The 25,060-nt window shown below is 48.7% G+C and overlaps 1 protein-coding gene across 1 annotated transcript in view; it reads right to left on the reverse strand.

The window, feature by feature from the left end:
• Positions 1 to 25,060, reverse strand: part of LOC146839014 (uncharacterized) — a 102,049-nt gene that overhangs the window by 51,663 nt on the left and 25,326 nt on the right. Inside the window, exon 2 of the mRNA XM_085603046.1 lies at positions 22,426 to 22,516. The gene's annotated coding sequence lies outside the window, so the exon portion shown is untranslated. The remainder of the gene's footprint in view (positions 1 to 22,425; positions 22,517 to 25,060) is intronic.

A 25,060-nucleotide genomic window follows, 5' to 3' on the forward strand; every position in this document is an offset into this window, starting at 1 on the left:
CAACTGAGGTGGTCCCGGAGTCCACAGAGGGGGATGTGACTCCCCTGGAGGGCTTACCTACCCCTGCGGAATGGCAGGTGGAGGGAGGACCCACCAGGGAGGAGTTTTGTCGGGCCCAGAAGGAGTGCCCCACCCTTGAGGGCTTACGGCGACAGGCCGAAGCCCAAGCAGCGGGTAACGATTCGGGGAACTTCCACATATATTGGGAAGATGGTCTCCTCTATAGCGAACCCAAGGCTCCGGTGCATGGATCATCCCGGGCCTTGGTGGTTCCCCAGCGTTACCGAGCCTTCCTTTTGGAATTGGCTCATGAGATACCCTTGGCAGGACACTTGGGACAGGACAAGACCTTTGCTCGGCTTGTCCCTCACTTCTACTGGCCTCAGATGAGGATTACGTCCGACACTTTTTGTAGGATGTGATACTGTAAATTTCGGAACCATGTTGGTAGCATGGTCCTACCCTGCCGATTTTGGTATCAGCAAACCGCAAATGACTAATGCGGTATGTATGAGTGTTTTCGTCATGTTTCACCGATGAATTCACCGTGTATACGATACTACATGTCGAACCCTCAGGTTCCATTTTAAAAGGGTAACCATTTTGTGGTTGCCCTCACATAGGCTACGCATTGAGGCCATGCCTAGGCCTAAAGGACACGCAATCTTTCTTTGACTTCTTTGTGACCTATGCAAACTGACTCCGCTGCCCGAGGTCAGTCCTGCCCGGCCGGTTCCTTTTACTGCGGCCTTATGGGATTAGCATCAGGGCCCAACACATCATAAAGTCGTGTATCCCACGCGACTCCTGACTAATCCCTTTCACACCTGACTCTGTTTCCTACTTTATGGCTTGTTTTACGAGTAGGAGGTGTCCGTTTTATTGGGGTCTGCTGATATCTGATGAGGGTTCTGAGCCTCGCTGGGTAAATAATTATGTGCTGACCGAGCTGAAATGTGGGATTATCATCATGACTGTGCTCTTTCTTTGAAACGAAAGTATGTGAACGACCACTTGTAAAATAGGGGCGGTGTTGCCCAGAGCGTAATATTCTGTATATAAGAAAAGACTGTTTTTTGGTTTGGAGCAGTCTCCTGAGAACATACATCGTGTTGTACTTCTCGGATACCTGTGATTGGTCTGCAGCCAATAAATACGATCTTTGACTTCACCTAGAAGACTCTGTGTTTCTGTGGTCCGAAACAGGAAGAACTCGAAGTCTTCGGGTGTGTCCCCTGGCACTGCTGGGTTGGTTCTGAAAAACCCAGTACTTCAGTTGGCGCCCAACTCGGGGCTAATTCAGCGGTACCGGTCCAAGCCAGAGGTTCGTGAGGAGCTTCGTGTGAAAATTCTGGAGGAAGGCCACCACTTCATCGACCCCTGCATGTCGACGTGGTCCGAAAGTCTTTACTGCGAGGTTCTCCGCGTCTCGACGGCTACAAAGGACTGCTGCCCTGACTATCGCCCTGTTTTGGACCCTTGATGATTTGGTAGAGCGAAACGATTTAACGAGTCTTCTGGTGACGTCATCGATACCTCAGTTAAGTATAAGTGGAGCGTCTCCCAATCCTTAGTTTGGTTTGGTATCCCTTCGGGATCGCTTTGATTTGGAACTTGCAAGTGCCAAAGCCGAAGGACTCGTGTATTCACGAGACTATCGTATTCGATAATCCTTTGAAGTTTGAAACTAGACTAGTGAGCGACGATGCCTGGTTCTAGTATATTTGGAAATTCCAACGTATGAGCTTTATGTGAAACATGGCGTGGGCCCCATTGCGTATAATGAAGTATGGATCCGGTACACCAGGAAGGATGGTGTTTTAAAATGGCCCCAAAATGGTAGTTTCGACACAGAAATCCTAGATAACTTAGAAGTTAAATGATTTAAAAAGAAAGCCCGGCCGGCGATGTTTGATTCTTTCCGCCTATGGCGAAAGGAAGCCAAACAGAAAGAAATTAAATTAGCCAAGAAAAATAAAAGAGAGAAAGGTATGTCGATAATGCAAGCAGCCTTGCAGTTTAAGGATAATGCAGAAGAGCAAATGAATGAGCAGCTGCACAGGCAACGTAAATTAGTGATTGATAAATGCTACCCAGTTTTGCCGCCCCTTCAGCAAGATGCGTCAGAAGAAAAGGAGAAAGATCCCCTAATGTCACATTTGCTGAGTTCGCCACCCCCGTATGCGCAGAGTGCTACAGCGCCTCCGCAGCCTTTAAATGTACTGCCTCCAGTTAATTTGCCGCAACCTTTCCCGCAGCCGCCAGCTCCTCCTCAGCCGGCTCCTATGCCTACGGCGCAGCCCTCTCAAGGGCCGCCGGTTTCGCTGCCTATCTCTTCTGCGCTTCCTGCGACTTTACCTAGTACATCAGCTGCCTCCCTCGGCGCCCTTCCTGATACGACCCCTGTACCTGTATCTGCACCCGTTTTTCTTCCCTCTGTCTTTCCCCCTGTTCTTGCCTCAACTTCTCCTTCTACACGACAACGAATAGCTAGTGCGGTCACTAGTTTTATATCGCCTCTCTTTGGGTCATCTAGTACGACCCCTGGTTCACAACGTACGCAGTTGCGTAGTCAGCTGCCAGGTTCTAAGGAGAAAGAAGTATTAGACCGCATGGCATATAAATGAATTGTTTTTCCTTCAAGATATGATGTAGAGTCTGTTGTAAATGTTTTTCATCAATGGGAAGCACCAGAGATACGTTTTCGAGAAAATGTGTGTATTCCTCTGTGAGGAATTGGAAGATCATGGTTTAGACTTAAGCCCGCAGGAATTGTGTCATGTACGGTTTGAATTCGGAAAAGTTACGATTGTGGGTCCCGATGTTGAGAAAGCAGTTGCGACATTATTGTCTTTTAGGATCGAGGGTCCTTCTCAGTCACTGTTTGAACGTGACTCCTCTGATAGGAAGGTTAGACAATACCCTATGAGAGAAGTCCCTCCGGTATGGAAGGACGCGGTTGCGGCTGATGCTGCTAACGGTATTGCTGCTATGCCAGCTCATTTCCAGCGTGTTTGGGTACATGTTCATTGGAAGCGATCAGAAGTTTTAGCCCTTAAGCAGACATTGCCCGACCCCCGTAAAAACCCCGCAGGATATTATAAGGAGTTATCACAGACTGCAGAATCGTGTGTCATGAACCTAGCTGACATAGATATGTTGTTCGGGAATGTCGTTCCGCAGCCTTTATGGGGGTTGATTCGTAATGCAGATCATGCTGCAGAACTAGGTGGCACATGGGCTAATATCACTGCTACAGACACTAGACAAGTTGGTGGTGCGAAACCTGAGCCCTTAGTAGCAGAACTCCCTGGTAGAATTATTACCTACATGAAGACTTTAATGCCAGCGATGCGTGTGAATTGGGATAAATTATCCGCATGCAAACAAAAGAAAGACGAAACAGTGTCTGATTTCTTCACCAGGTTTGAAGAAACATTTATCGACCACAGTGGTCAAGACATGAGTACGGAAGGTGGTTGTAAGTTCTTTGGCCACCCTGACCTATGACCGACCCTCTTAGGACAAGAGCTAGCGACACGGAAGTTATTATGCTGGTTGTTTATTGCAGGTAAAGGTATGGTTGTTTAGGGGTAACTGATAACGTCCATCAAAATAAAGGGGAAACAGAAGTTCGTGAATATATAAAGACAAAGCAACAGGTCCGGTAGCCGCTTCTGCAGGTCCCTCTGGTGTGAGTACTTCAGGTCAGTTCCTTGAGAGGTCCTCAGGTTTGTTTTGGCGTCCCCGGGAGATAAAGGAAACACAGAAAGAACCACCCGTCAGTAACAAAGTCTTGACTCTCGTGACTGTGTGATTCACCCACCACCTATGCGTCTATTCACCAGGGTTCGTGAGGAAGGGAAATGTGAGGAGTAGGGCGGACCTAACTAGTGCCCGCTTTTACTTGCTCTCCCCGCTTTCGCCCTCCCAGTCCAGCGTTTGAAAGAATTCAAGAAAGACACTGACCTGGAGCTACAGTCCTCCAGGACCGTAGCATTGGGTGTCTCGGCGTCCTGGCTCTCCGAGGGACGACTGGACACGGTAGCGGTACCAGCTGGGGCCTCGCCGCCCGTCGCGTCTTCTTCTCTGCTACTCTGGCTCTGCTGTTCGGTCCTCTGTTCTCTCTCTGGATCCGTCGCTCCTTCGCTCTCCGCCGTCTTCTCCCACTTCACCTTCGCTTCCTCTTCCTCCCTTTTTGTCTCCGCCTCCCTCGCGCCTCTCGTCTTCGTGCGGGACGTCACATCCGCCCCTACCTGGAAGACTAGACCGCCACCGTCCTCCGCTTGGAATTCGGACGTCGCCATCTTGAAGGGCACGGGAAAGGCATTTCCGGCGTTTCCGGCACTGTCCGTATCACACTGCCTTTCTCCCCGGGATGGCCGATCGGACCATTCAGTTACAGGGAATCGGGAGAGGTAGTCCGCATTGCCTTGCAAACGCCCGGGAATATGTATAGTCTGAAATGAAAAAGGTTGTAATGCTAAGAACCATCTCAGTATTTTGGCATTGGTGTCCTTATTGGTGGCTAACCAGGTCAGGGGTGCATGGTCCGTTAGGAGAAAGAAATGTCGTCCCGACAGGTAATATTGTAGTGATTCTATGGCCCACTTAATGGCCAAGCATTCTTTCTCCATGGTGGCATATCGGGTTTCCCTGGGGAATAATTTCCGACTCAAAAATAATATGGGTTGTAAGAACCCTTGAGTATTTGGTTGAGAAAGTACAGCCCCCACCCCTCTATCCGAGGCGTCGGTTTGTAGTACAAAGGACTTATTGAAGTCCGGACAGGACAAAACCGGGGCACTACACAGGGCAGTCTTTAGTGCGCTGAAACTGTCTTCCTGCCTCCTTCCCCATTCTATTTTGGTCTTGCTGTTTTTGTTCTGCAGGAGGTCCGTGAGGGGGCTCGCCAGCTCGGAGAATTGTGGGACGAACCTGCGATAGTAACCCGCCAGTCCCAAAAAAGCTCTAACTTCTTTTTTTGTAGAAGGGCGGGGAATCTTCTGTATAGCTTCTAATTTGTTGTGTTGTGGTAGGATCGAGCCCTCTCTGATAGTGTAGCCCAAGTATTCGATTTGGTGTGTTCCTAGAGTGGTCTTCTTTGGATTTAGAGTAAGACCTGCTTGCCTCAAGGTTTTAAAAACGTTATTGAGATGAGCTAAATGTGTGTCCCAGTCGGGGCTATACACCACTATGTCGTCTAAATAGGCGACAGCGTAGTCCCGGTGTGTTCTCAATAGAACGTCCATAAGCCTCTGAAACGTTGCAGGTGCTCCGTGGAGACCAAACGGCATCACCTTAAATTGATAGAGTCCGGACGGGGTTGAAAATGCAGTCTTTTCCTTGGCTGATTCTGTTAACGGAATCTGCCAATAACCTTTTGTCAGGTCAATGGTGGACATGACTCGTGCCCCACCCAACCTCTCGATTAATTCGTCCACCCGTGGCATTGGGTAATTGTCGAATTTGGAGTGAGCGTTCACCTGGCGGAAGTCTATGCAAAAGCGAAGACTTCCGTCCGGTTTGGGTACTAATACAATGGGTGATCGCCATGGACTGTGAGACGGTTCGATTATGTCTGCCTGGAGCATGGACTCTACTTCTACTTCTATGGATTCTCTCCTAGCCTGTGGTATCCTGTATGGTTTGAGGTTCACCACTATTCCTTCCTGTGTAACAATGTCATGTGATACTATTGAGGTACGTCCTGGGCTCCCCGAACTTAACCCTGGGTGTTGACTCAACAGATCACATACTTGTGCTCTTTGTTTGGGAGTTAATTTAGATCCCATCTGTGGCATGTCTTCTCTGGACATCCCCTCCCTTTCCACGCATATTTCCAATGGTTTATTGAGGGTCACTTGACACACCGGTTGTATCCCTTTATCCTCTTCGGTACAGGCCTGTTTCTCCTCCCACTTCTTTAAAAGGTTTATATGGTATGTTTGCCCTTGGTTGTTAGTGTGGGGTATCGCTATTCTGTAAGAGACCGGAGTGACCCTCTGGATCACGCTATAGGGGCCTTGCCATGTTGCCAACAGTTTCTTATCTGAAGAGGGCAACAGAATCAACACCTTATCTCCCACTTTCAACTCCCTCATTCGGCTGGCACGATCATACTGTTCTTTTTGGTTAGCCTGTGCTTTCTCCATATTTTGATGGACAGTGTCCCATAGAGTCGCTAAGGTTTCCTTCAGGGTGTGTACATAATTTAACACAGGTTTCCCTTCGTCCTCCTCTTCCGTCCACTGTTCCGCGGCCATGTCTAATAGAGTGCGAGGTGTACGTCCAAACAGGAGTTCGAAAGGACTGAATCCTGTGGATTTTTGTACGTGTGTTCTGATGGCAAATAGTACCAAAGGTAACTTCCGGTCCCAGTCCCTTCCGGTGTCCCCAATTAGTTTCTTTAGGATAGTCTTGATGGTTCGGTTGTACCGTTCCACCAGACCATCCGTTTGTGGGTGGTACACTGAGGTTCGGATTTGGCGTACCCCTAGTATTTTACAGATGTCTTTCATCAATCTGGCCATAAAAGGGGTTCCCTGGTCTGTTAACAGTTCTAACGGGAAGCCTACTCGAGAAAAGAATGATACCATGGCCTGGGCTACGGCTGTAGTGGTCATGCTGGTGAGGGGTATAGCCTCGGGGTAGCGAGTTGCATAGTCCACCAAGACTAAAATATACTGGTGTCCCCTTGCTGATCTAATAAGGGGACCCACTAGATCCATGCCTACCCGCTGGAAGGGAATATCAATGATGGGTAACGGACACAGAGGTACCTTTTTATCTTTGGAAGGGTTGATCATTTGGCATTTGGGACAAGCTGCACAAAATCGAGCGGTTTCTTGGTATACCCCTGGCCAATAAAACCGTTCTAACAGGTATTTCAGGGTGTGTTCTTGACCATAATGACCCCCTCCCGTCTGGCTGTGTGCTAACTGTAGGGCCTGTTCTCTGAATGCTATCGGTATCAACAATTGATCACACCTCCGTCCAGGACCACCAACGGCTCTATAAAGCAGACCTTTTTTTATAAAAAAATATGGGCCTACCTTGTTGGGGTCAACTTCCTGAACGTGCTTCCAGGCTTGTACCAAGGTGCTGTCATCTTTCTGTGCCGCTCGAAAGCTGCGGGCAGGAGTATTGATGTCATCTGGGGAAGAAAGCATACATGAAAATATACCAGGATTGGTCAGAGCGTAGTGTTCTCTGTCCCTTCTTTTCTCACTACGGGATTTTTTTTCTCTGTCTTGGGGCTGGGATATAGGTTCGGTACGGAACGGGGCTTCGTGTAGCCAGTCCTGTTCGTCTCCCAATTGCATGAGCCCGGCTAAATATTTATGGAAAAGGGGAAGGTCGGTACCTAACAACACTTTTTCAGGTAACCCAGGTACTATTCCCACTTTTCTCACTTGGGGGTATCCGTCTATTTCTAGTAAGACTTCAGCTAAGGGATAGGCCCGTACATCGCCATGAACACAGGAGACTAGTACCGTTTCTCCCTCACACTCTTTTGCTCCCTGAAGGATTTCTTTGGCCACGACTGTATGGTGACAACCCGTATCTAATAAAGCGTCTATAGGTCTCCCATTTATCCTAACACCTTTCTTGTATCTCTGTCTAGTGCCTCCTGTTAGTAACACCCTTCCTCGGGACCACCCGACTTCCATGGGCTCTGCGTGATCGGTGTTCAAGGGACAATTCCGAGCTATGTGCCCCCACTCAGCACACCGAAAACACTGAGGGCCTAGATGTGCTGACGTTGGTTTTGGAGTGGGTTTGGGAACTGGTTTTGTAATGGACAAGGGTCGTCTGTCTCCTTCACTGGTGGATTTGGTAGGGGTTTTGAGGGAGGTCATCGGGACTCTGGGGCTTTGAGCTTTAAAGTCCGGTGATCTGTGGTATGCACAAGCAAGTTCAATGGCTGTTTGTTGAGTTAAGGCCGGATGCTGTTTCAGCCAGGCTCTCGTATTATATGGTAGAGCTTCCAAGTATTGTTCTAAGAACACTTTCTCTACCACCTCCTCTACTGAGGCCGTGCTGGGTTGAAGCCATCGTGTCCCCAAATCTTTAATGCGGTAGAATAAGGCTCGGGGGTTGTCACCAGTCACCCATTTTTCTTTGCGAAACCGGGCTCTATAATATTCGTGATCACACCCCAGTCGTTCCAAAATGGCCCTTTTTATGTCTTGATAAGGGGTCACACCAGCGGGGTTGGCCGCTTGGTAGGCTGCCTGTAATTCGCCTGACAACAGTGGGGCGATGTACTGACCCCACCGTTCTGGGGGCCAAGCAGCAGTAGTAGCTACTCTTTCAAAGTTCGTAAAGAAATAGTCAGGGTCCTCCCCTTCTTGGAATTTCTGTAGTACGCTCCCAGGGACGTGCGGATGCACCCTGGTGTTGGCTATCACATCCGTAAGTCTTAGTATAGCTGTGTCTTGCACCTGTTGGTTGTTTGTTAATAGCGACGCCTGGTCGGTCATGGCCTTCTGAAATGACTCCCTTTCCTTCTGTGCATTTAGATTTTGTTGTTCCAGGACTAGTTGCAAGTGTCGCTGACCCTCAGCTAGCTGTGTGATGATGTCCTGTAGGGTCACGGGTTGTGTCATCTTCAAGCCTCAGATGAAATCCCACTTCTGACACCACTGTAAGTTCTTTGGCCACCCTGACCTATGACCGACCCTCTTAGGACAAGAGCTAGCGACACGGAAGTTATTATGCTGGTTGTTTATTGCAGGTAAAGGTATGGTTGTTTAGGGGTAACTGATAACGTCCATCAAAATAAAGGGGAAACAGAAGTTCGTGAATATATAAAGACAAAGCAACAGGTCCGGTAGCCGCTTCTGCAGGTCCCTCTGGTGTGAGTACTTCAGGTCAGTTCCTTGAGAGGTCCTCAGGTTTGTTTTGGCGTCCCCGGGAGATAAAGGAAACACAGAAAGAACCACCCGTCAGTAACAAAGTCTTGACTCTCGTGACTGTGTGATTCACCCACCACCTATGCGTCTATTCACCAGGGTTCGTGAGGAAGGGAAATGTGAGGAGTAGGGCGGACCTAACTAGTGCCCGCTTTTACTTGCTCTCCCCGCTTTCGCCCTCCCAGTCCAGCGTTTGAAAGAATTCAAGAAAGACACTGACCTGGAGCTACAGTCCTCCAGGACCGTAGCATTGGGTGTCTCGGCGTCCTGGCTCTCCGAGGGACGACTGGACACGGTAGCGGTACCAGCTGGGGCCTCGCCGCCCGTCGCGTCTTCTTCTCTGCTACTCTGGCTCTGCTGTTCGGTCCTCTGTTCTCTCTCTGGATCCGTCGCTCCTTCGCTCTCCGCCGTCTTCTCCCACTTCACCTTCGCTTCCTCTTCCTCCCTTTTTGTCTCCGCCTCCCTCGCGCCTCTCGTCTTCGTGCGGGACATCACATCCGCCCCTACCTGGAAGACTAGACCGCCACCGTCCTCCGCTTGGAATTCGGACGTCGCCATCTTGAAGGGCACGGGAAAGGCATTTCCGGCGTTTCCGGCACTGTCCGTATCACAGTGGTCAACGGTTATTTGTTGATAAATTTGTGCATAATTTGCTTCCCGAGTTGTGTAAGAAATTAAAAGATTCAGAGAGTTCTTGGGCTGTTTCCTCACCAGCGCAAATACTAGCTACTGCACAGTATTACGAAAATAGGGATAAAGATGAGAAGGATAGAGCAGACAAGAAAACAAAAGAATTAAAGATGAAGGTTCTTTTACAGCAGGCTTACCCGCCACGTGGAGATCAGAATAACTATAAGCAAGGACAGAGTAACTATCAACAACCCCAACAGTTTCAGAGTAACTCGCAAAGGTTCGGGTATTCCCAACCGCGTGTTCCTGTGGGTCCCAATCAGTGTTCGTATTGCAAACAAGAAGGTCATTTTAAGTATAGTTGTCCTATATTGTTGCAGCGCACGAATAATGCTTATGGCGCGAGAGGTAGAGGTGGTCAGCAAGCTCCTAGAGGTAGAGGGCGTGGGAATGTTCCCCAGAACGCGCGTCCTCTTCCGCCTCAAAATACGATGAACAGTTTTGATCAGCAGGCCAATGTAACTGCTGGACAACTCAGTACTATAATAACGACTATTATGCAGAAGATGGAAATGCGGAAGGTGATGATTACTAGGACAGCCATAGACAGAGAGAGGGAGTTGTTTCAGTGCCAGTGGACCAGAGTGGACCGTATGTCAAGGTGACTACAGCGGGTGTATCAGAGCCTTTTCTATTGGATACTGGTGCTGCAAAGAGTTCAATTATGCACTCAAAACTCCCTGGCGTGCCTTTGTCTGGCGAAATGAATGTTTCAGTAGGTTTTTCTGGCGCCCCGGTTAGGAACCCGATCTCTAGTCCTATGCCCCTTTCTGTTGGACCTTGTGAGCTGAAAGCACCCCTTATACTAACGACAGGTTGTGGTGAAAATCTGTTAGGATTGGAATTGTTAAAGAGATTACATGCGACATTATATTGTTCCCCCTCGGGAGTACAACTTACACTGGGTAGGGAAGTGATTTCTCCAATGTATTTGTCGAAGAATACACTGCCAGCTGAATTGTCGTCTCTTCCGGATGTCCTTTGGGCTACTGGCCCTAACGATGTGGGTCTCTTAGAAATACCGCCATACGTGGTCACTTTGAAAGCCAATGTTAAATTGCCACGCATTCCCCAGTACAAGATCTCTAATGAAGGTGAGAAAGCGTTGTTAGCGATCATCTATGACTTGATTGAAAAGGATGTAATCGAAGAGACAAGAGGCAACGTTTGCAATAGTCCGGTTCTGTCTGTTTTAAAACGTACTGACCCTTCTCAGCCACCTGTTTACAGATTTGTGATCGATCTTAGAGAGGTCAATAAGATAGTTGTGCCACAGTTTCCGGTTGTCCCTGATATAACTGCCTTGTTAACTATGATCCCAGCTTCCGCTGCTTGGTTCTCAGTGATTGATTTAAAGAATGCTTTCTTTAGCATTCCGATTGCAGAGGAAAGCAGGGATATTTTTGGTTTTAGTTTAGGAGGTCGCAGCTTCCGCTTTAAACGCGCTCCGCAGGGCTACTGTGAAAGTCCATCAATATACAGTCAGGCTTTAAAGGCGCAGCTTGATACAATTGTCTTACCTAGTGGTGCTACCCTCATTCAGTATGTTGACGATTTACTAATCGCCGCGGATACTGAGGAGATTTGTAAAGAAGCTACATTGTCATTGTTGCGTCATTTGTCCGCCTTTCATCACAAAGTGTCTCTCTCAAAACTGCAATATTGTCGACAAGAAGTAACCTACTTAGGTCATCTCTTGTCGAAGGAGGGAAGAAAACTGACCCCAGAAAGAATTCAGGCCATTGCACAATTGAGCGTGGCAAGAACACAGAGAGAAGTGCGTGCTTTCTTGGGTATTACTTCATACTGTAGGCAGTGGATCCCGAGTTTTTCTTTGCTGGCAAAACCTTTGATAGCTTTAACATGTAAAGATACCCCGAATCCCGTCCCGTGGTCTGAAGAGTGTCAGAAAAGTTTTTCGGAATTGCGTAATGCATTATGTTCAGCTCCTGTGTTGGGTACCCCCGACTACAGTAAGCCTTTTACATTGTATGTTCACGAGAAAGAAGGTTGTGCGTTGTCAGTGCTGACACAGTCTTTTGGAGACAGACAGCGTCCATGCGCGTATTTTTCGTCGACTTTGGATCCTGTAGCCAAGGCATTGCCAAGTTGTTTGAGAGCCACAGCGGCAGCAGCTGTTTCTATTCGACAGTCTGCTGGGTTAGTAATGAACAACACGTGATTGTGATGGTGCCACACGCAGTGGACACGTTATTAAACAGGACCAAGACACAGCACTTAACTAGTGCTCGATTGTCAGGTTATGAGTTGACACTGCTAGCGAGTCATGTGCACATAAAGAGGTGCAACACGTTGAATCCAGCCACTTTACTGCCGATTTCAGCAGACAAAGATGAGATTGAACAGCATGATTGTCTGTTCAGAACAGAAGACAAAACAAAAGGGAGAGTGGATCTTAAAGATACTCCCCTGGTTGAGTGTGATGGTACCTTATGGGTGGATGGTTCGTGCTTCAAGCTTCCGAATGGTGATACGACTGCTGCATATGCTGTCACGACTTTGCACACGATTGTTGAAACTGCACGTATACCACATAATTCGGCTCAAGCAGCAGAATTAATTGCACTTACAAGAGCATGCGTGTTGTTGAAAGGAATGAAAGTGAACATATATACTGACAGTCAGTATGCCTTTGGCGTGGCCCATAGTTTTGGGCGCTTGTGGAAAGAACGTGGGTTACTGACTTCGCATGGAACTAAGATTCAGAATGGTCAGTTGGTGAATGATCTCCTTGAGTCGTTGACCTTACCGTTACAAGTTGCGATTGTGAAATGCAGTGCACACAAGAAGGTTATTGACGATGTTGGTCGTGGTAATGCATTTGCTGACGAAGTTGCGAAAGAAACAGCAAAGGATGTGACGAATCGAATGTATGTTGCAGGCCCTGCAAGATGGGTTGGTGATGTTGGAATGTGTGAAAACACGATAGAGAGTGTGAAGTCCCTTCAAGCTGAAGCCAAAGAGAAAGAATTGAGCATGTGGAAAGAAAGTAAGGGTAAATTGGATGAAAATGGTTGTTGGATTGATTTGTCAGAACACCGGCGATGGTTGTTACCTGATGCATATGTGCTTCCAGTGGTCACGATGGCACATGGAATGGCGCATATCAGTGTGAAAGGAATTTGTAAGTTGTTGGCTCCAGTATGGCAGAATGCTGGAATTCCCAAGTGTGCAGAGAATGTGGTCAAAAATTGCATGGTATGTTTGAAATACAATCCTGGTAGGGAAACCCCAACTCCAGCTGGTCATTTTGCGCCTCCAACGTATCCGTTTGAGGTTTTGCAGCTAGATTTCATCCACATGGAAAGGTGCAACAATTTGAAATATGTACTTGTTGTTGTCTGCGCTTTTTCAAGGTGGATAGAAGCATATCCCCTAAAAGACAATACTGCCTTATCCACAGCTAAAGCCCTTGTCAAAGAATTCTTCCCTAGGTTTGGAATGCCAAGAATGGTATGGAGTGATAATGGGAGTGAATTTGTGGGACGAGTGATGAAGAAGGTATGTGAGGGACTAGGTATAAAGCAGAAATTCCATGCTGCAAATCACCCCCAATCAGCTGGACTAGTAGAGTGTTACAATGGCACATTGAAGCTCAAATTAGTCAAGATCCAAGCGAGTTCTGGTCTTAAATGGCCTGACGCTCTGCCCTTAGCACTCCTACCAACAAGAATGACTGTGCATTCATGGGTGGGACTTAGTCCCTACGAAATCGTGTTTGGCCGCCCGGCCAATATATGGGGAGTGCCAAGGCCTACAAAATTCAGTGAGATCGAACACCCAGTACTGCTTGATTATTTGTATGAATTGACGGCTAAATTGCGTGTTTTACACCAACAGGTGCATGATACTCTTCCCCAGGTCTCTGAAGCTCCAGGACATCCTATCAATCCTGGATCATGGGTGCTGGTCAAAAACTTCAAAAGGGCGAAGAATGATGAGCCGCGTTGGACCGGCCCCCATCTCGTCCTTCTTTCCACGAGATCGGCTGTTCGAGTAAAAGGAAAAAAGAACTGGATACACGGCGTTCACTGCAAGAGGGTCCCTTTGCCTTACGACCAGTGGGTCCACAAAGGGATCGCTGACTCAGAGACTGAGACTGTGCCTCGTTTTCTGCCGTTTAGCGATGCACGAGTAAAAGGAACGCTTTCTGAGAAGGAAAGCGATGACATCTTGCAAGAAACTGTGCCACCGTCAATTCAATTGTACACTACAGAGCCTGAACTCTTGTTTCAAGACCATACAGTACCTACAAGGAGTCGCTACAATTTGAAGCCGAGAACTATGGACAAATAAAAATTCTTTTTTCTTTTATATTTTTTGAGGAGTGCAGCTCTCTCTTCCATCTGAGAAACTTTCTTATTTTTGCTTTTTCGAACCGCCATCCGGGTTCAGCTGTAGGGTCGCGGTGCCGAGACTTTGGGGTACAAGCCGGAGACGTTAGGTCTACGGTCTGGTTGGTCTAGGGCGTTCCCTGGACTGACAGCTGTACTCCTTAGCAGAAGACACTCATCCGCCGCGAACAGCACGATTAGAGGAGGGGAGTTTTTCGAGATGAAGAGACCCGCTGAGGAAATAAATTTTAAGAGCAGAATATGTAAAGTAATGAATAGCAAACGTTTTGTAATATTATGTCTGTTTGTCCTATTTAGCATGATGATGTTTTCTGTAGGATATGTATTGTTGTCTTTTCAAGGGCCGTTTGCACCCACTATACAGCCCATACCTCCTCCTACTGTTTCCTCACACTCTTTCCACCCGCTGCCTGAACACGAACAAGCTAGACGTTCTGAGTTCGTAAACAATTTGTTTATTCAACTTCTGCACCAGCACCAACTAGTTATGAATACGACAAATTGCTGGGTGTGTGGTTTGATGCCGCATACCATTAATAAGGGTATCCCATATCTAGTGCTGCCGTTTAGCTATAATGGGTCATCATGGGCATTCCAGACTATGTTTCTTTTTGCACTTGAGACCTATTCCCCACGACCACCGCGTTCCATTAGACCTAGCACGAACAATAAAGCCTTGATGAGAGGAGTTGCTGATATGAGCAGAGATATCGACGCATATTTATCTATTCCCAAGGAGGAGTTGCGAGCTTATGTGGGTTGGAACGCGACGGGGTATAGCATTAGTCTGGGCGAGAAACAGCGTAAAAGTTCATCCCCGATTTGGGTCGTACCCCACATAGGCCGGTTCTGTTTACAAGGTAATGGTCAGAATCCAAGAGCTCAATTAGGGAAGAGTGACTGTGTTGAAACGTACATTTTCCCATCACAGTTTTCCCCTGCGTTTTTGGCTGCCAAGGGTACATACTTTGTTTGTAATGATCGAGCATATACATGGTTGCCCCCTGATTTCTCGGGCACGTGTTATGTTGCAAATTTGCTACCGCCGACATTTACTGCCGCCTCTGATTATCACAAGACCAGAGTTGTGAGAGGCGTTGTTAGTAAGGAGGATACTGCCGGTCAGGAAGCGGGAGACTTTTTCCTGGGTTTCCTGCCGTTTTGGGGACCAATGGTCAATAGTAGGAACCTGAGACAACTGACTCGTGTAGTTGAAACCACTGTTAATGTAACGGCTAGTGCCCTTGGTAACTTGACAGCTGAGCTCCTAGTGGATCACCTCATGACGTTGCAGAACCGTATGGTTCTAGATGTCATACTTGCAGACCGTGGTGGGGTATGTAAGGTTATCCAATCAAGCTGTTGTATTTTCATACCAGATACCGCTCCGACAGTCTATCAAGCCATCTCCAAACTGCATAAGATTTCCGAATCCATCCATGTGGATAAAGGAGATTGGTCGATGATGGGGTGGTTCTGGGGACTGATATCAGCTTGGGGATGGAAGATTCTAATAGTCACTGGGACGATCTTAGCCATTCTTTTCCTGTTCTGTCTATGTGTACAGTGTGCTCCTGTAATGTGTAGCCTCTGTGCTACATCATGTGTAAGGAGACCTGTATCAAGGGACGAACTAAGCAATAGGATGATGCTACAGCAACATCTTCATGACTTTATGAATATAGACCTGGACTCAGATTAGTATGAGTAGTTATTGCCAATGTAAGGGCAAAAGGAGGGTCTGTGGTACTGTAAATTCCGGAACCATGTTTGTAGCATGGTCCTACCCTGCCGATTTTGGTATCAGCGAACCGCAAATGACTAATGCGGTATGTATGAGTGTTTTCGTCATGTTTCACCGATGAATTCACCGTGTATACGATACTACATGTCGAACCCTCGGGTTACATTTTAAAAGGGTAACCATTTTGTGGTTGCCCTCACATAGGCTGCGCATTGAGGCCATGCCTAGGCTTAAAGGACACGCAATCTTTCTTTGACTTCTTTGTGACCTATGCAAACTGACTCCGCTGCCCGAGGTCAGTCCTGCCCGGCCGGTTCCTTTTACTGCGGCCTTATGGGATTAGAATCAGGGCCCAACACATCATAAAGTCGTGTATCCCACGCAACTCCTGACTAATCCCTTTCACACCTGACTCTGTTTCCTACTTTATGGCTTGTTTTACGAGGAGGAGGTGTCCGTTTTATTGGGGTCTGCTGATATCTGATGAGGGTTCTGAGCCTCGCTGGGTAAATAATTATGTGCTGACCAAGCTGAAATGTGGGATTATCATCATGACTGTGCTCTTTCTTTGAAACGAAAGTATGTGAACGTCCACTTGTAAAATAGGGGCGGTGTTGCCCAGAGCGTAATATTCTGTATATAAGAAAAGACTGGTTTTTGGTTTGGAGCAGTCTCCTGAGAACATACATCGTGTTGTACTTCTCAGATACCTGTGATTGGTCTGCAGCCAATAAATACGATCTTTGACTTCACCTAGAGGACTCTGTGTTTCTGTGGTCGAAACAGGAAGAACTCGAAGTCTTCGGGTGTGTCCCCTGGCACCGCTGGGTTGGTTCTGAAAAACCCAGTACTTCAAGGACGTGTGCTACCTGCCAAGCTAGTGGGAAAATAGGGGTGAAGCTGAAGGCTCCCCTGGAACCACTACCTGTCGTTGGCACCCCCTTTGAAAGGGTGGGCATCGACATTGTTGGGCCATTGGATCCACCAACGTCTGCCGGTCACAGGTTTATCTAGGTTCTGGTGGATCATGCCACCCGGTAACCAGAGGCAATCCCTCTGAGGACCATTACTGCACCTGCGGTGGCACGGGCCCTGATGGGGATTTTCACCCGGATGGGGTTCCCCAAGGAAGTTGTGTCGGACAGAGGTACCAACTTCATGTCGGCATACATGCGGGCTATGTGGAAGGAGTGTGGAGTCACTTACCGGTTCTCCACCCCTTATCACCCCCAGACCAATGGTCTGGTGGAAAGGTTTAACAAAACCTTGAAGGGCATGATCAGGAGTCTGCCCGAGAGCCTGCGTAGGAAATGGGACGTCCTCCTACCTTGTTTACTGTTTTCTTACCGGGAAGTACCACAGAAGGGAGTGGGCTTCAGCCCCTTCGAGCTGTTGTATGGACACCCTGTTCGTGGACCCCTCAGCCTGGTGAAGGATGGATGGGAAAAGACTCCCAGAAAACTTCCCCCGGATGTAGTGAGCTACATGCTGGCCTTTCGTAGCCAAATGGCTAGGTTGTGGAAGCAAGCTTCCGAAAACCTAGAAGCCAGCCAGACGGTCATGAAGGAGTGGTATGACCGCAATGCTCACCCTGTGAAGCTGGAGCCTGGCCAGAAGGTGTGGGTTATGGAACCTGGAGAGCTTAGCGCCCTCCAGGATCGCTGGTCAGGCCCCTTTGAGGTGGTTGAGAAGAAGGGGAAGGTCACCTATGTGGTGGATCTCAAAACCCCCAGGCAGTCCCATCGGGTGCTCCATGTCAACCGCCTCAAGCCCCACCAAGAGAGATCAGAGGTCACTTTGATGATGGTGACTGATGGGTCAGAGGAAGAGGAAAGTGAACCTCTCCCTGATCTTTTTGCGTCCCAAGAAAAGGATGGGTCGGTAGAGGGAGTAATCCTCTCACCATCTCTAACTCCCGAACAGCGGAGAGACTGCCGCCAGGTTTTGGAGCAGTACGCTTCACTGTTCTCGCTTATCCCGGGAAGGACTCACCTATGTACCCATGATGTGGACACAGGGGACAGCCCACCTGTGAAGTCCAAGTCCTACCGCTTGTCGGATAAGGTGAAGGCTAGCATCCATGGTGAAGTCACCAAGATGCTAGAGCTGGGAGTGATTGAACCTTCAAGCAGTCCTTGGTCCAGTCCGGTGGTACTGGTACCCAAAGCTGACTACCCCAGAACTCAGGTTCTATGTGGATTACAGGGGACTGAACTCTGTGACAAAGACCGATGCTCATCCTATCCCGAGGGCGGATGAGCTCATTGACCGGTTGGGAGTTGCCCAATATCTTAGTACCTTTGACCTTACATCTGGGTACTGGCAGATCTCCCTGACAGATGGAGCAAAGGAAAGGTCAGCCTTCTCCACACCTGAGGGTCACCACCAGTTCTGCGTCATGCCCTTTGGGCTCAAGAACGCCCCTGCCACTTTTCAGCGGCTGGTGAACCAGGTCCTCGCCGGGATGGAGGCTTTCTCGGCTGCTTACCTGGATGACATTGCCGTCTTCAGCAGCAGCTGGGAGGACCATTTGTGTCACCTTCAGGCTGTCCTTCAGGCCCTGCAGCAGGCGGGTCTGACGATTAAGGCCAGCAAGTGCCAGATCGGGCAGGGGTCGGTAGTGTACCTCGGTCACTTGGTGGGGCGGGGCAAGGTGCAACCCCTCCAGGCCAAGATCGAAACCATCATGGCCTGGGAACCCCCCAAGACTCAGACGGAGGTCCGAGCCTTTCTGGGTCTCACCGGTTACTACCGACGCTTCGTCAAGGGGTATGGAACCATCGTGGCTCCCTTGACTGAGCTTACATCTAAGAAGCACCCTCGACGGGTAATCTGGACCGAGGTGTGTCAACGAGCCTTTGACACCTTGAAACAAGCAATGTGTGCGACACCTGTCCTTAGGGCCCCTGACTTTTCCAAAGAGTTCATCGTCCAGATGGATGCGTCGGAGCATGGCATCGGGGCAGTGCTGTCGCAGCTCAATGAAGAGGGTCTGGATCAACCCGTGGTTTTCCTATCTAGGAGACTACTCCCCCGGGAACAGAGGTGGAGTGCGATTGAGAGGGAGGCTTTTGCAGTGGTGTGGGCCCTGAAGAAGTTGCGGCCATACCTGTTTGGCTCGCACTTCAAACCGACCACCGGCCCCTCAGATGGCTGATGCAAATGAGGGGCAAGAATCCTAAGTTGTTGAGATGGTCCATCTCCCTACAGGGAATGGACTTTAGGGTGGAACATCGCCCAGGAGTGGACCATGCCAATGCTGACGGTCTCTCTAGGTATTTCCGCCTTAGTGAGGAGAACTCCCAAGGGATTGGGTAGCTCACCCCACTTTCAGCTGGGGGGGGACGCGTGTTATACCTGCCAGCCCTTTGGCTGTTCCCTCACAATTTTTTTCCTTTTTTTCCCTTTACCCTCCAGTTTTTCTGTCCACTAGTTTTGTTTTTGGTGTTGACGTAGAGGCTCTGGGTGCCCCATTTTCACTGATTGAGGGTGAGGCGCAAGGTGCTTCTCTAAAATGGAGGGAGGGAGAGAGCTCTTACACAAAATGGTGGCCTAAACTGTCACCTCAGAGCCTGGGCCATAGACTGTCATGAGGGGTTCCAGAACCTTCTGGCCCACTCTGGCTAGTCAGGGCCCAGGCTATCTATAGAGGTGAGGGGCGGAGGCCATTTTGTTGGAGAAGAGGTAGTCAGGAGTAAGGCATCTGAGTGGGGGAGGTGGGTGCGCTAGAGAAGGAAACTGACAGATCCTAGGGCCTGCTTTTCTTCCTCCTCGGCTGACACTACCCCCTACCTCTTGACCTGACCCTGCCCTCAGCCACTGACCCTGGGAACGCCTCAAGCTCTGGAGCTCCCCACCTTGCCAGGACTCCTGAGGAGAACGGGGAAATAGTGATTATCTCTGGCTCTCCTGACTTTGCCTGGGACTCTACTATCCTTTGACGCCACTGGCATATGGCCTGCCACTTCCTAGCCTGCCTGCCCTGAGCTGGGGCAACACTGAGGGAGAAAGGTGGTGCTTGGCGCGTAAGAAATCGCCACCCCCTAGCCTGCAGATCACCCCCTTAACTTTGGCCACCCCCGCTGAAAGACCCCATAAGGAATCACTCACCGTTTCGGCCCAAGGCCCGAAAGGTCAACCCTCCTGTCACCTGGGGCTTGTGAGGAAGACTTGGACCCCTCTGCTGCCGTCGCAGCCTTTGAAACGCGGCCCTTCATGTGGAGAGAGAGCCGCTGAAGTTCCCCGTAGGCCGCATTAGGCCTGAGGCCCAGAAACTCGGATCACGTGACGGGGGCGGACTGCGAGACGCCGCCCCTGCGGATGCACGATTTGCTGACAGGGCCGCGCCCCCGCAGGTCGCGCTGCCAAGGGCGACTGCAGGCGCGAACCCTGGACGAGTGAAGGGAGCCGAGAGCCCTCTTGCCAGAAAGAGACCATCGCCAGGGCCTAACTGAGGCCGAAGAACAAGGTAACCCCCCCCCGGGGAAGAGGGCGGGAGGCCTATGTAAGGTCCGGAGCACGCCCCTCCCCCGGGGTGATTCCCCGTCAGTTCGTTGGCCCCAAATCACCCGAGTGAGCCTTCCATGGTTACAGCGGAAGAAGTAACTCGGCTCCTGGCCCCTGCTCTCTCGAGTGAGGGAAGTAACAACTGCAGAGTAAACGGAGCATTTTGGGGGCAAAGACAGAACCAGCCATGTGTAATAAGCCTATGTAAGGCTAGATTTCATGCATCCCGGTATGACCAAATCTGAAGTGTTAATGAGCTAATATGAACAGTTCTACAATTAGCAACTCAAATTCAAGAGCATAGTGATCGCTGTGAACTGCCCTATAATTACTGACCTGATAATCAGAGCATTGTGGTTGACATGTGCGGCGCTATATTTATTGACTCTATTTAAAGCGCTACATCAATGCTATGTGCGGCGCTGTATTTATTGATTCTATTTAAAGCGCTACATCAATGCTATGTGCGGCGCTATATGTATTGACTCTATTTAAAGCGCTACATCAATGCTATGTGCGGCGCTGTATTTATTGATTCTATTTAAAGCGCTATGTCAATGCTATGTGCGGCGCTATATGTATTGACTCTATTTAAAGCGCTACATCAATGCTATGTGCGGCGCTGTATTTATTGATTCTATTTAAAGCGCTATGTCAATGCTATGTGCGGCGCTATATTTATTGACGCTATTTAAAGCGCTACATCAATGCTATGTGCAGCGCTGTATTTATTGATTCTATTTAAAGTGCTATGTCAATGCTATTTCCGGCGCTATATTTATTGACTCGATTTAAAGCGTTACATCAATGCTATGTGCGGCGCTGTATTAATTGACTCTATTTAAAGTGCTATGTCAATGCTATGAGCGGCGCTATATTTATTGACTCGATTTACAGTGCTAAGTAATTGCTAAGTGCAGCATGATGATTGTTGACTTTATTTAAAAAGCTAGTGAATTTGCTGTACTGTCAATCTAGTAACGATGAAATGTTTGGACCCTAATGTGTTCTAGACAGACACTGGTTGATTTGATTTGAAAGAAAAGAGAAGCAAGATAAAAGAAAGATAAAGCTTTTCTACCTTTTCTAATTACCTGGTGTAGTGTCCTTTTTAAGTGGTGGTACGCTGGAGTGTGAAGTGAGTGTGATGCAAGCACAACATGTTTCTCGGGCATAGGCCTTTCCACTTGAGCCAAGCTACCCTAGGACGATAGGTCCAACACTTCCCCTCTAAGACAAGCCTTAAAGGCATCCCACAGCACTGGAACCGGAACTGAGTGTTTGTTATTCTCAAAAAGCTCCTTGATCCATTTCTACATATGTTCCTTAAACCCGTTGTCAAGGAGCAATTTCCTATCGAATGTAAAGGTTCTTGGCACAAATTCGATTGAAAATGCCGAAATTTCCAGTGCTATAGGAGCATGATCAGAGGTAATCCGAGGGTATATATGCACCTGTGCCCCAGGAAGCAACCCAGTTGATATAAAAAAAATCGTCCAGGCGGACCAATTTCTGATGAGGGAAGGAATAAAACGTGTACCCAGGTGCTGATGTTTGAAGATTGTCCCATGCATCTACCAACCCATGATCTTTCAACAGGTTAAATAGTGCCTGAAACACTCTAGGTTTCCGTCCAGTATATCCTTGCCTTCCCTTTTGTGATTCTTTATTGACCAGATTAATATTAAAGTCTCCGCAGGGCACTAGAGGCGCCGGCCATAATGCAAGTTCAATATTTAATTCTTCTAAAAGGAGCAGTTCATCAAAGTTAGACCCATACACAGTACAAACTGTAAACTTAGATCCACCAAGGACACATTCCACAATTGCCCATCTCCCTCGTTTATCCACCAAAACATGACCAGTACTTTGTATGGATTGTTACTGCATTGTGTCCGAAGAGCCTGTAGTAGCATGTGTGCTAATCCCTCAGCAGCTTCTCTTCTATGACCAGGTAGAGCACGTACAGACCGGAAACAGACAGTAATAATTATAGGCCAGGAGTATTTTGAGATAAAGAACTGAGTAGTAGGACCCTGGCTTCCAATAACACATCACTGAAGACCATTTCAGACAATCTTTAATGTTTGCTTGAAGAATAAGGCAATGGGGAAATGTGTGTTAAATGCAGACCATTAACCTTTCGCCAGCTGCAATCACATATTTATGAGATAATGACATGCAAACATACCTCCATTCTGCACATCCTGGGACTAGACTGTTGGAAAGCGATAGATGTCAATGAGACAGGTTTGGAGGTGAGCAAAACACTGAAACATTACCTGAAAGAGCAAATTCAAAAAAGAGAGTTAAGAGAAGATAGATGGATATTAGAAATGGCAATAGGGACAAACAGGAGAAGGAGATAAACTCAACATTCTGTGAATTTTTACAGAGCAAAAAAAGTAAACATTTTTTTAAATTTTGTAAAAAACTGAAAAATAACACCACAATTTAGAACTCATAGAAACTGAAACCAGAAAAGCCTCTACACCTTGTTTTCAATGTGCATTATCAGAAAAGAGGACTAATTATGAGATCTAGTGTGCCATGACGGTGCACCAGGTGCAGTTTTCTGTACTCATGCATTCCAATGGGCTCTGGGCAGTACAGTCTTTTTGTAACTGCGTTTAACGTGGATGCTGAGGGGTGTGGCCAAGATGGCGACGGGAGCAGATGTGCATCAAGCTGCTCCGTCGCAACCCACCACAAGATGCTGAAATTTCGAGAGGCACAGGAGCGATTCGCTCCAGCAACGGCCCTATGACCATCGTTGGGGACTCTGAGATCCTGCTCAAAGCGTTTCGAGGTCGCCAGAGCTGCCGCATCTGGATCCGGCAGCGGGGCCTGGCTGGAAGGTGCCTCTGCTGGGACACGGGACTCGGACGTCTGAGACTGCCTTCACTGGAGGGAAAACCATCCGAATTACAGGACCATGGGCTCCACAACACAGCCGCTCCTGCAGCAAAAGAACTGCAAACCCCCGACAAGGAGGGGGGAACAGCTACCGCGGGGGCGGGCCGACACTGTCAATGGCCTACCAGATATGGCCTCGGGTGAGGGCCGCCAAAATACCAGAATAGGCTCAGGCCCCGACCCTGCAACACTGCCGATTCGCTCCGCACCACTTCCATACTGTTAGATAGCGCCCCTCACCGAGGGAGGGGGGGGGGGCACTCGGACAATACCCGATGCGAGAAACAACTGCGCAATCGGTAGAGAAACCAACTAATTCCCCCCGTATCCCCTGCAGATTATATGTGGGCAAAGCAGCCATGGAGCAAGCTGGAGGCCCACAGAGCGAGACACACCACCAGTCCAACATAACCAGCGCCAGATAACAAGAACACCACCCCCCCATGTCTACACTGGGGCACCAATACTGGAGGCAGCTACCTGAAAATAGCTCATGAACTGCGTCAGCATGGGCATGCACAGACCTGAGCCACCGCATGCTGGACTGTATGTACCCTCACTAATATTTATTAATTAGTAAAGGTGACCAGAAGAAACATATATGCCAGCATCCCTCCTAAGCACAAGTCCTTACGACACACAGGGACGCCGAATACCCAACACCCCAGGATACTCGAAGAGTCACCCCCGAGGAGGGCTGCGAGGAGGCCTGAACCGGGCGGCAAAAGGTCCCCAACACTCTGCACAACCATTACAGTGTGTAGGATGAGCCATCTCCACATTCTGGAAGAGATAGAATCAGCCACCTCATCCTGCTGGACACCACAGGGGAGGACATTTTAAAAAGGTTACCACGCCAAGACAACCAGTATCTTAGATCAAGCACGCACCATTGCGACCACTGGTCTCCACAGACACAAAATAAACCGCCCGCCCTCTGCCAATATGGGCAGAAATAAATTGGAGAGACCACAGGCGCAAACAGGGGTCATGTCCGACCTCGCAGAAAGGTCATCGGACACAGCCCAAACAGCAGGACACATGCCAGAAGCGCCACTTGATTACGCACACCGCTTTGACTAACTTATGGTAGCCATCCTGGACATCAAATCTACCATAGGATCCAAAATGTACTCACTCTGCATAGAGATGAGCCTCCTGTGTGAATATCACAAGCGCCTAAAAGACAGGATGGAGAACTCTGAGTTAACCCCAGCCGCCTGAGGCCCACAGTAAAGGAGACGGAAGAACAACTCAGGATCCTACAAAAAGAAGTTGAATATCTACTGGATCGAGTGGAAGACCAGGAAGGTGTATCTCGGAGGAATATCGTTCGCATAGTGGGTCTACCGGAACGTGCGGACGCGCATAGCATGGAACTATACCTGGAGACATGGTTTGCCGACACGATCCTGCAAGGCATGTAATCCAAGTTCTTCTCAGTGGAAAGGGCTCCTAGAGTACCCGTTGGTCCCACTCCGCCCCGGAGCTCTGCAGAGGCCTGTGGTGGCATGACTTTTCAACTACAGTGACAGGGTCCACATACTGCAGGTAGCATGGACAATAGAAAATGTCACGATCCACAAAAACCCGGACTACACCTTAGCGGTACAACAACGCAGGTCCTCCTTCTTCGCAGTAAAGAAGATACTGAGAGAATATAATATGAAATATGCTCTGCAATTTCCAGCTACCTTAAGAATTCAGCACGTTGGTAAAACTAACTTCTGCACCCCCCGGAGGCCGCATAGGACTGGATATAACAAAACGACATGGCCACCAGCAGGGAATCAGTGTCTGCATCGCAACAATGGTGGCAAACGCAGAGACGAGTGCAATGGCCCAAACGGCAACTGCAGGGACTTACCAAGGCCCAAGTAGCAAAAGAAAGAGCCCAGGCGGTGAGGAAT

The sequence above is a fragment of the Triturus cristatus genome, chromosome 4_2, assembly GCF_964204655.1.
Source record: "Triturus cristatus chromosome 4_2, aTriCri1.1, whole genome shotgun sequence".
In the NCBI taxonomy this organism is placed as follows: Eukaryota; Metazoa; Chordata; class Amphibia; order Caudata; family Salamandridae; genus Triturus; species Triturus cristatus.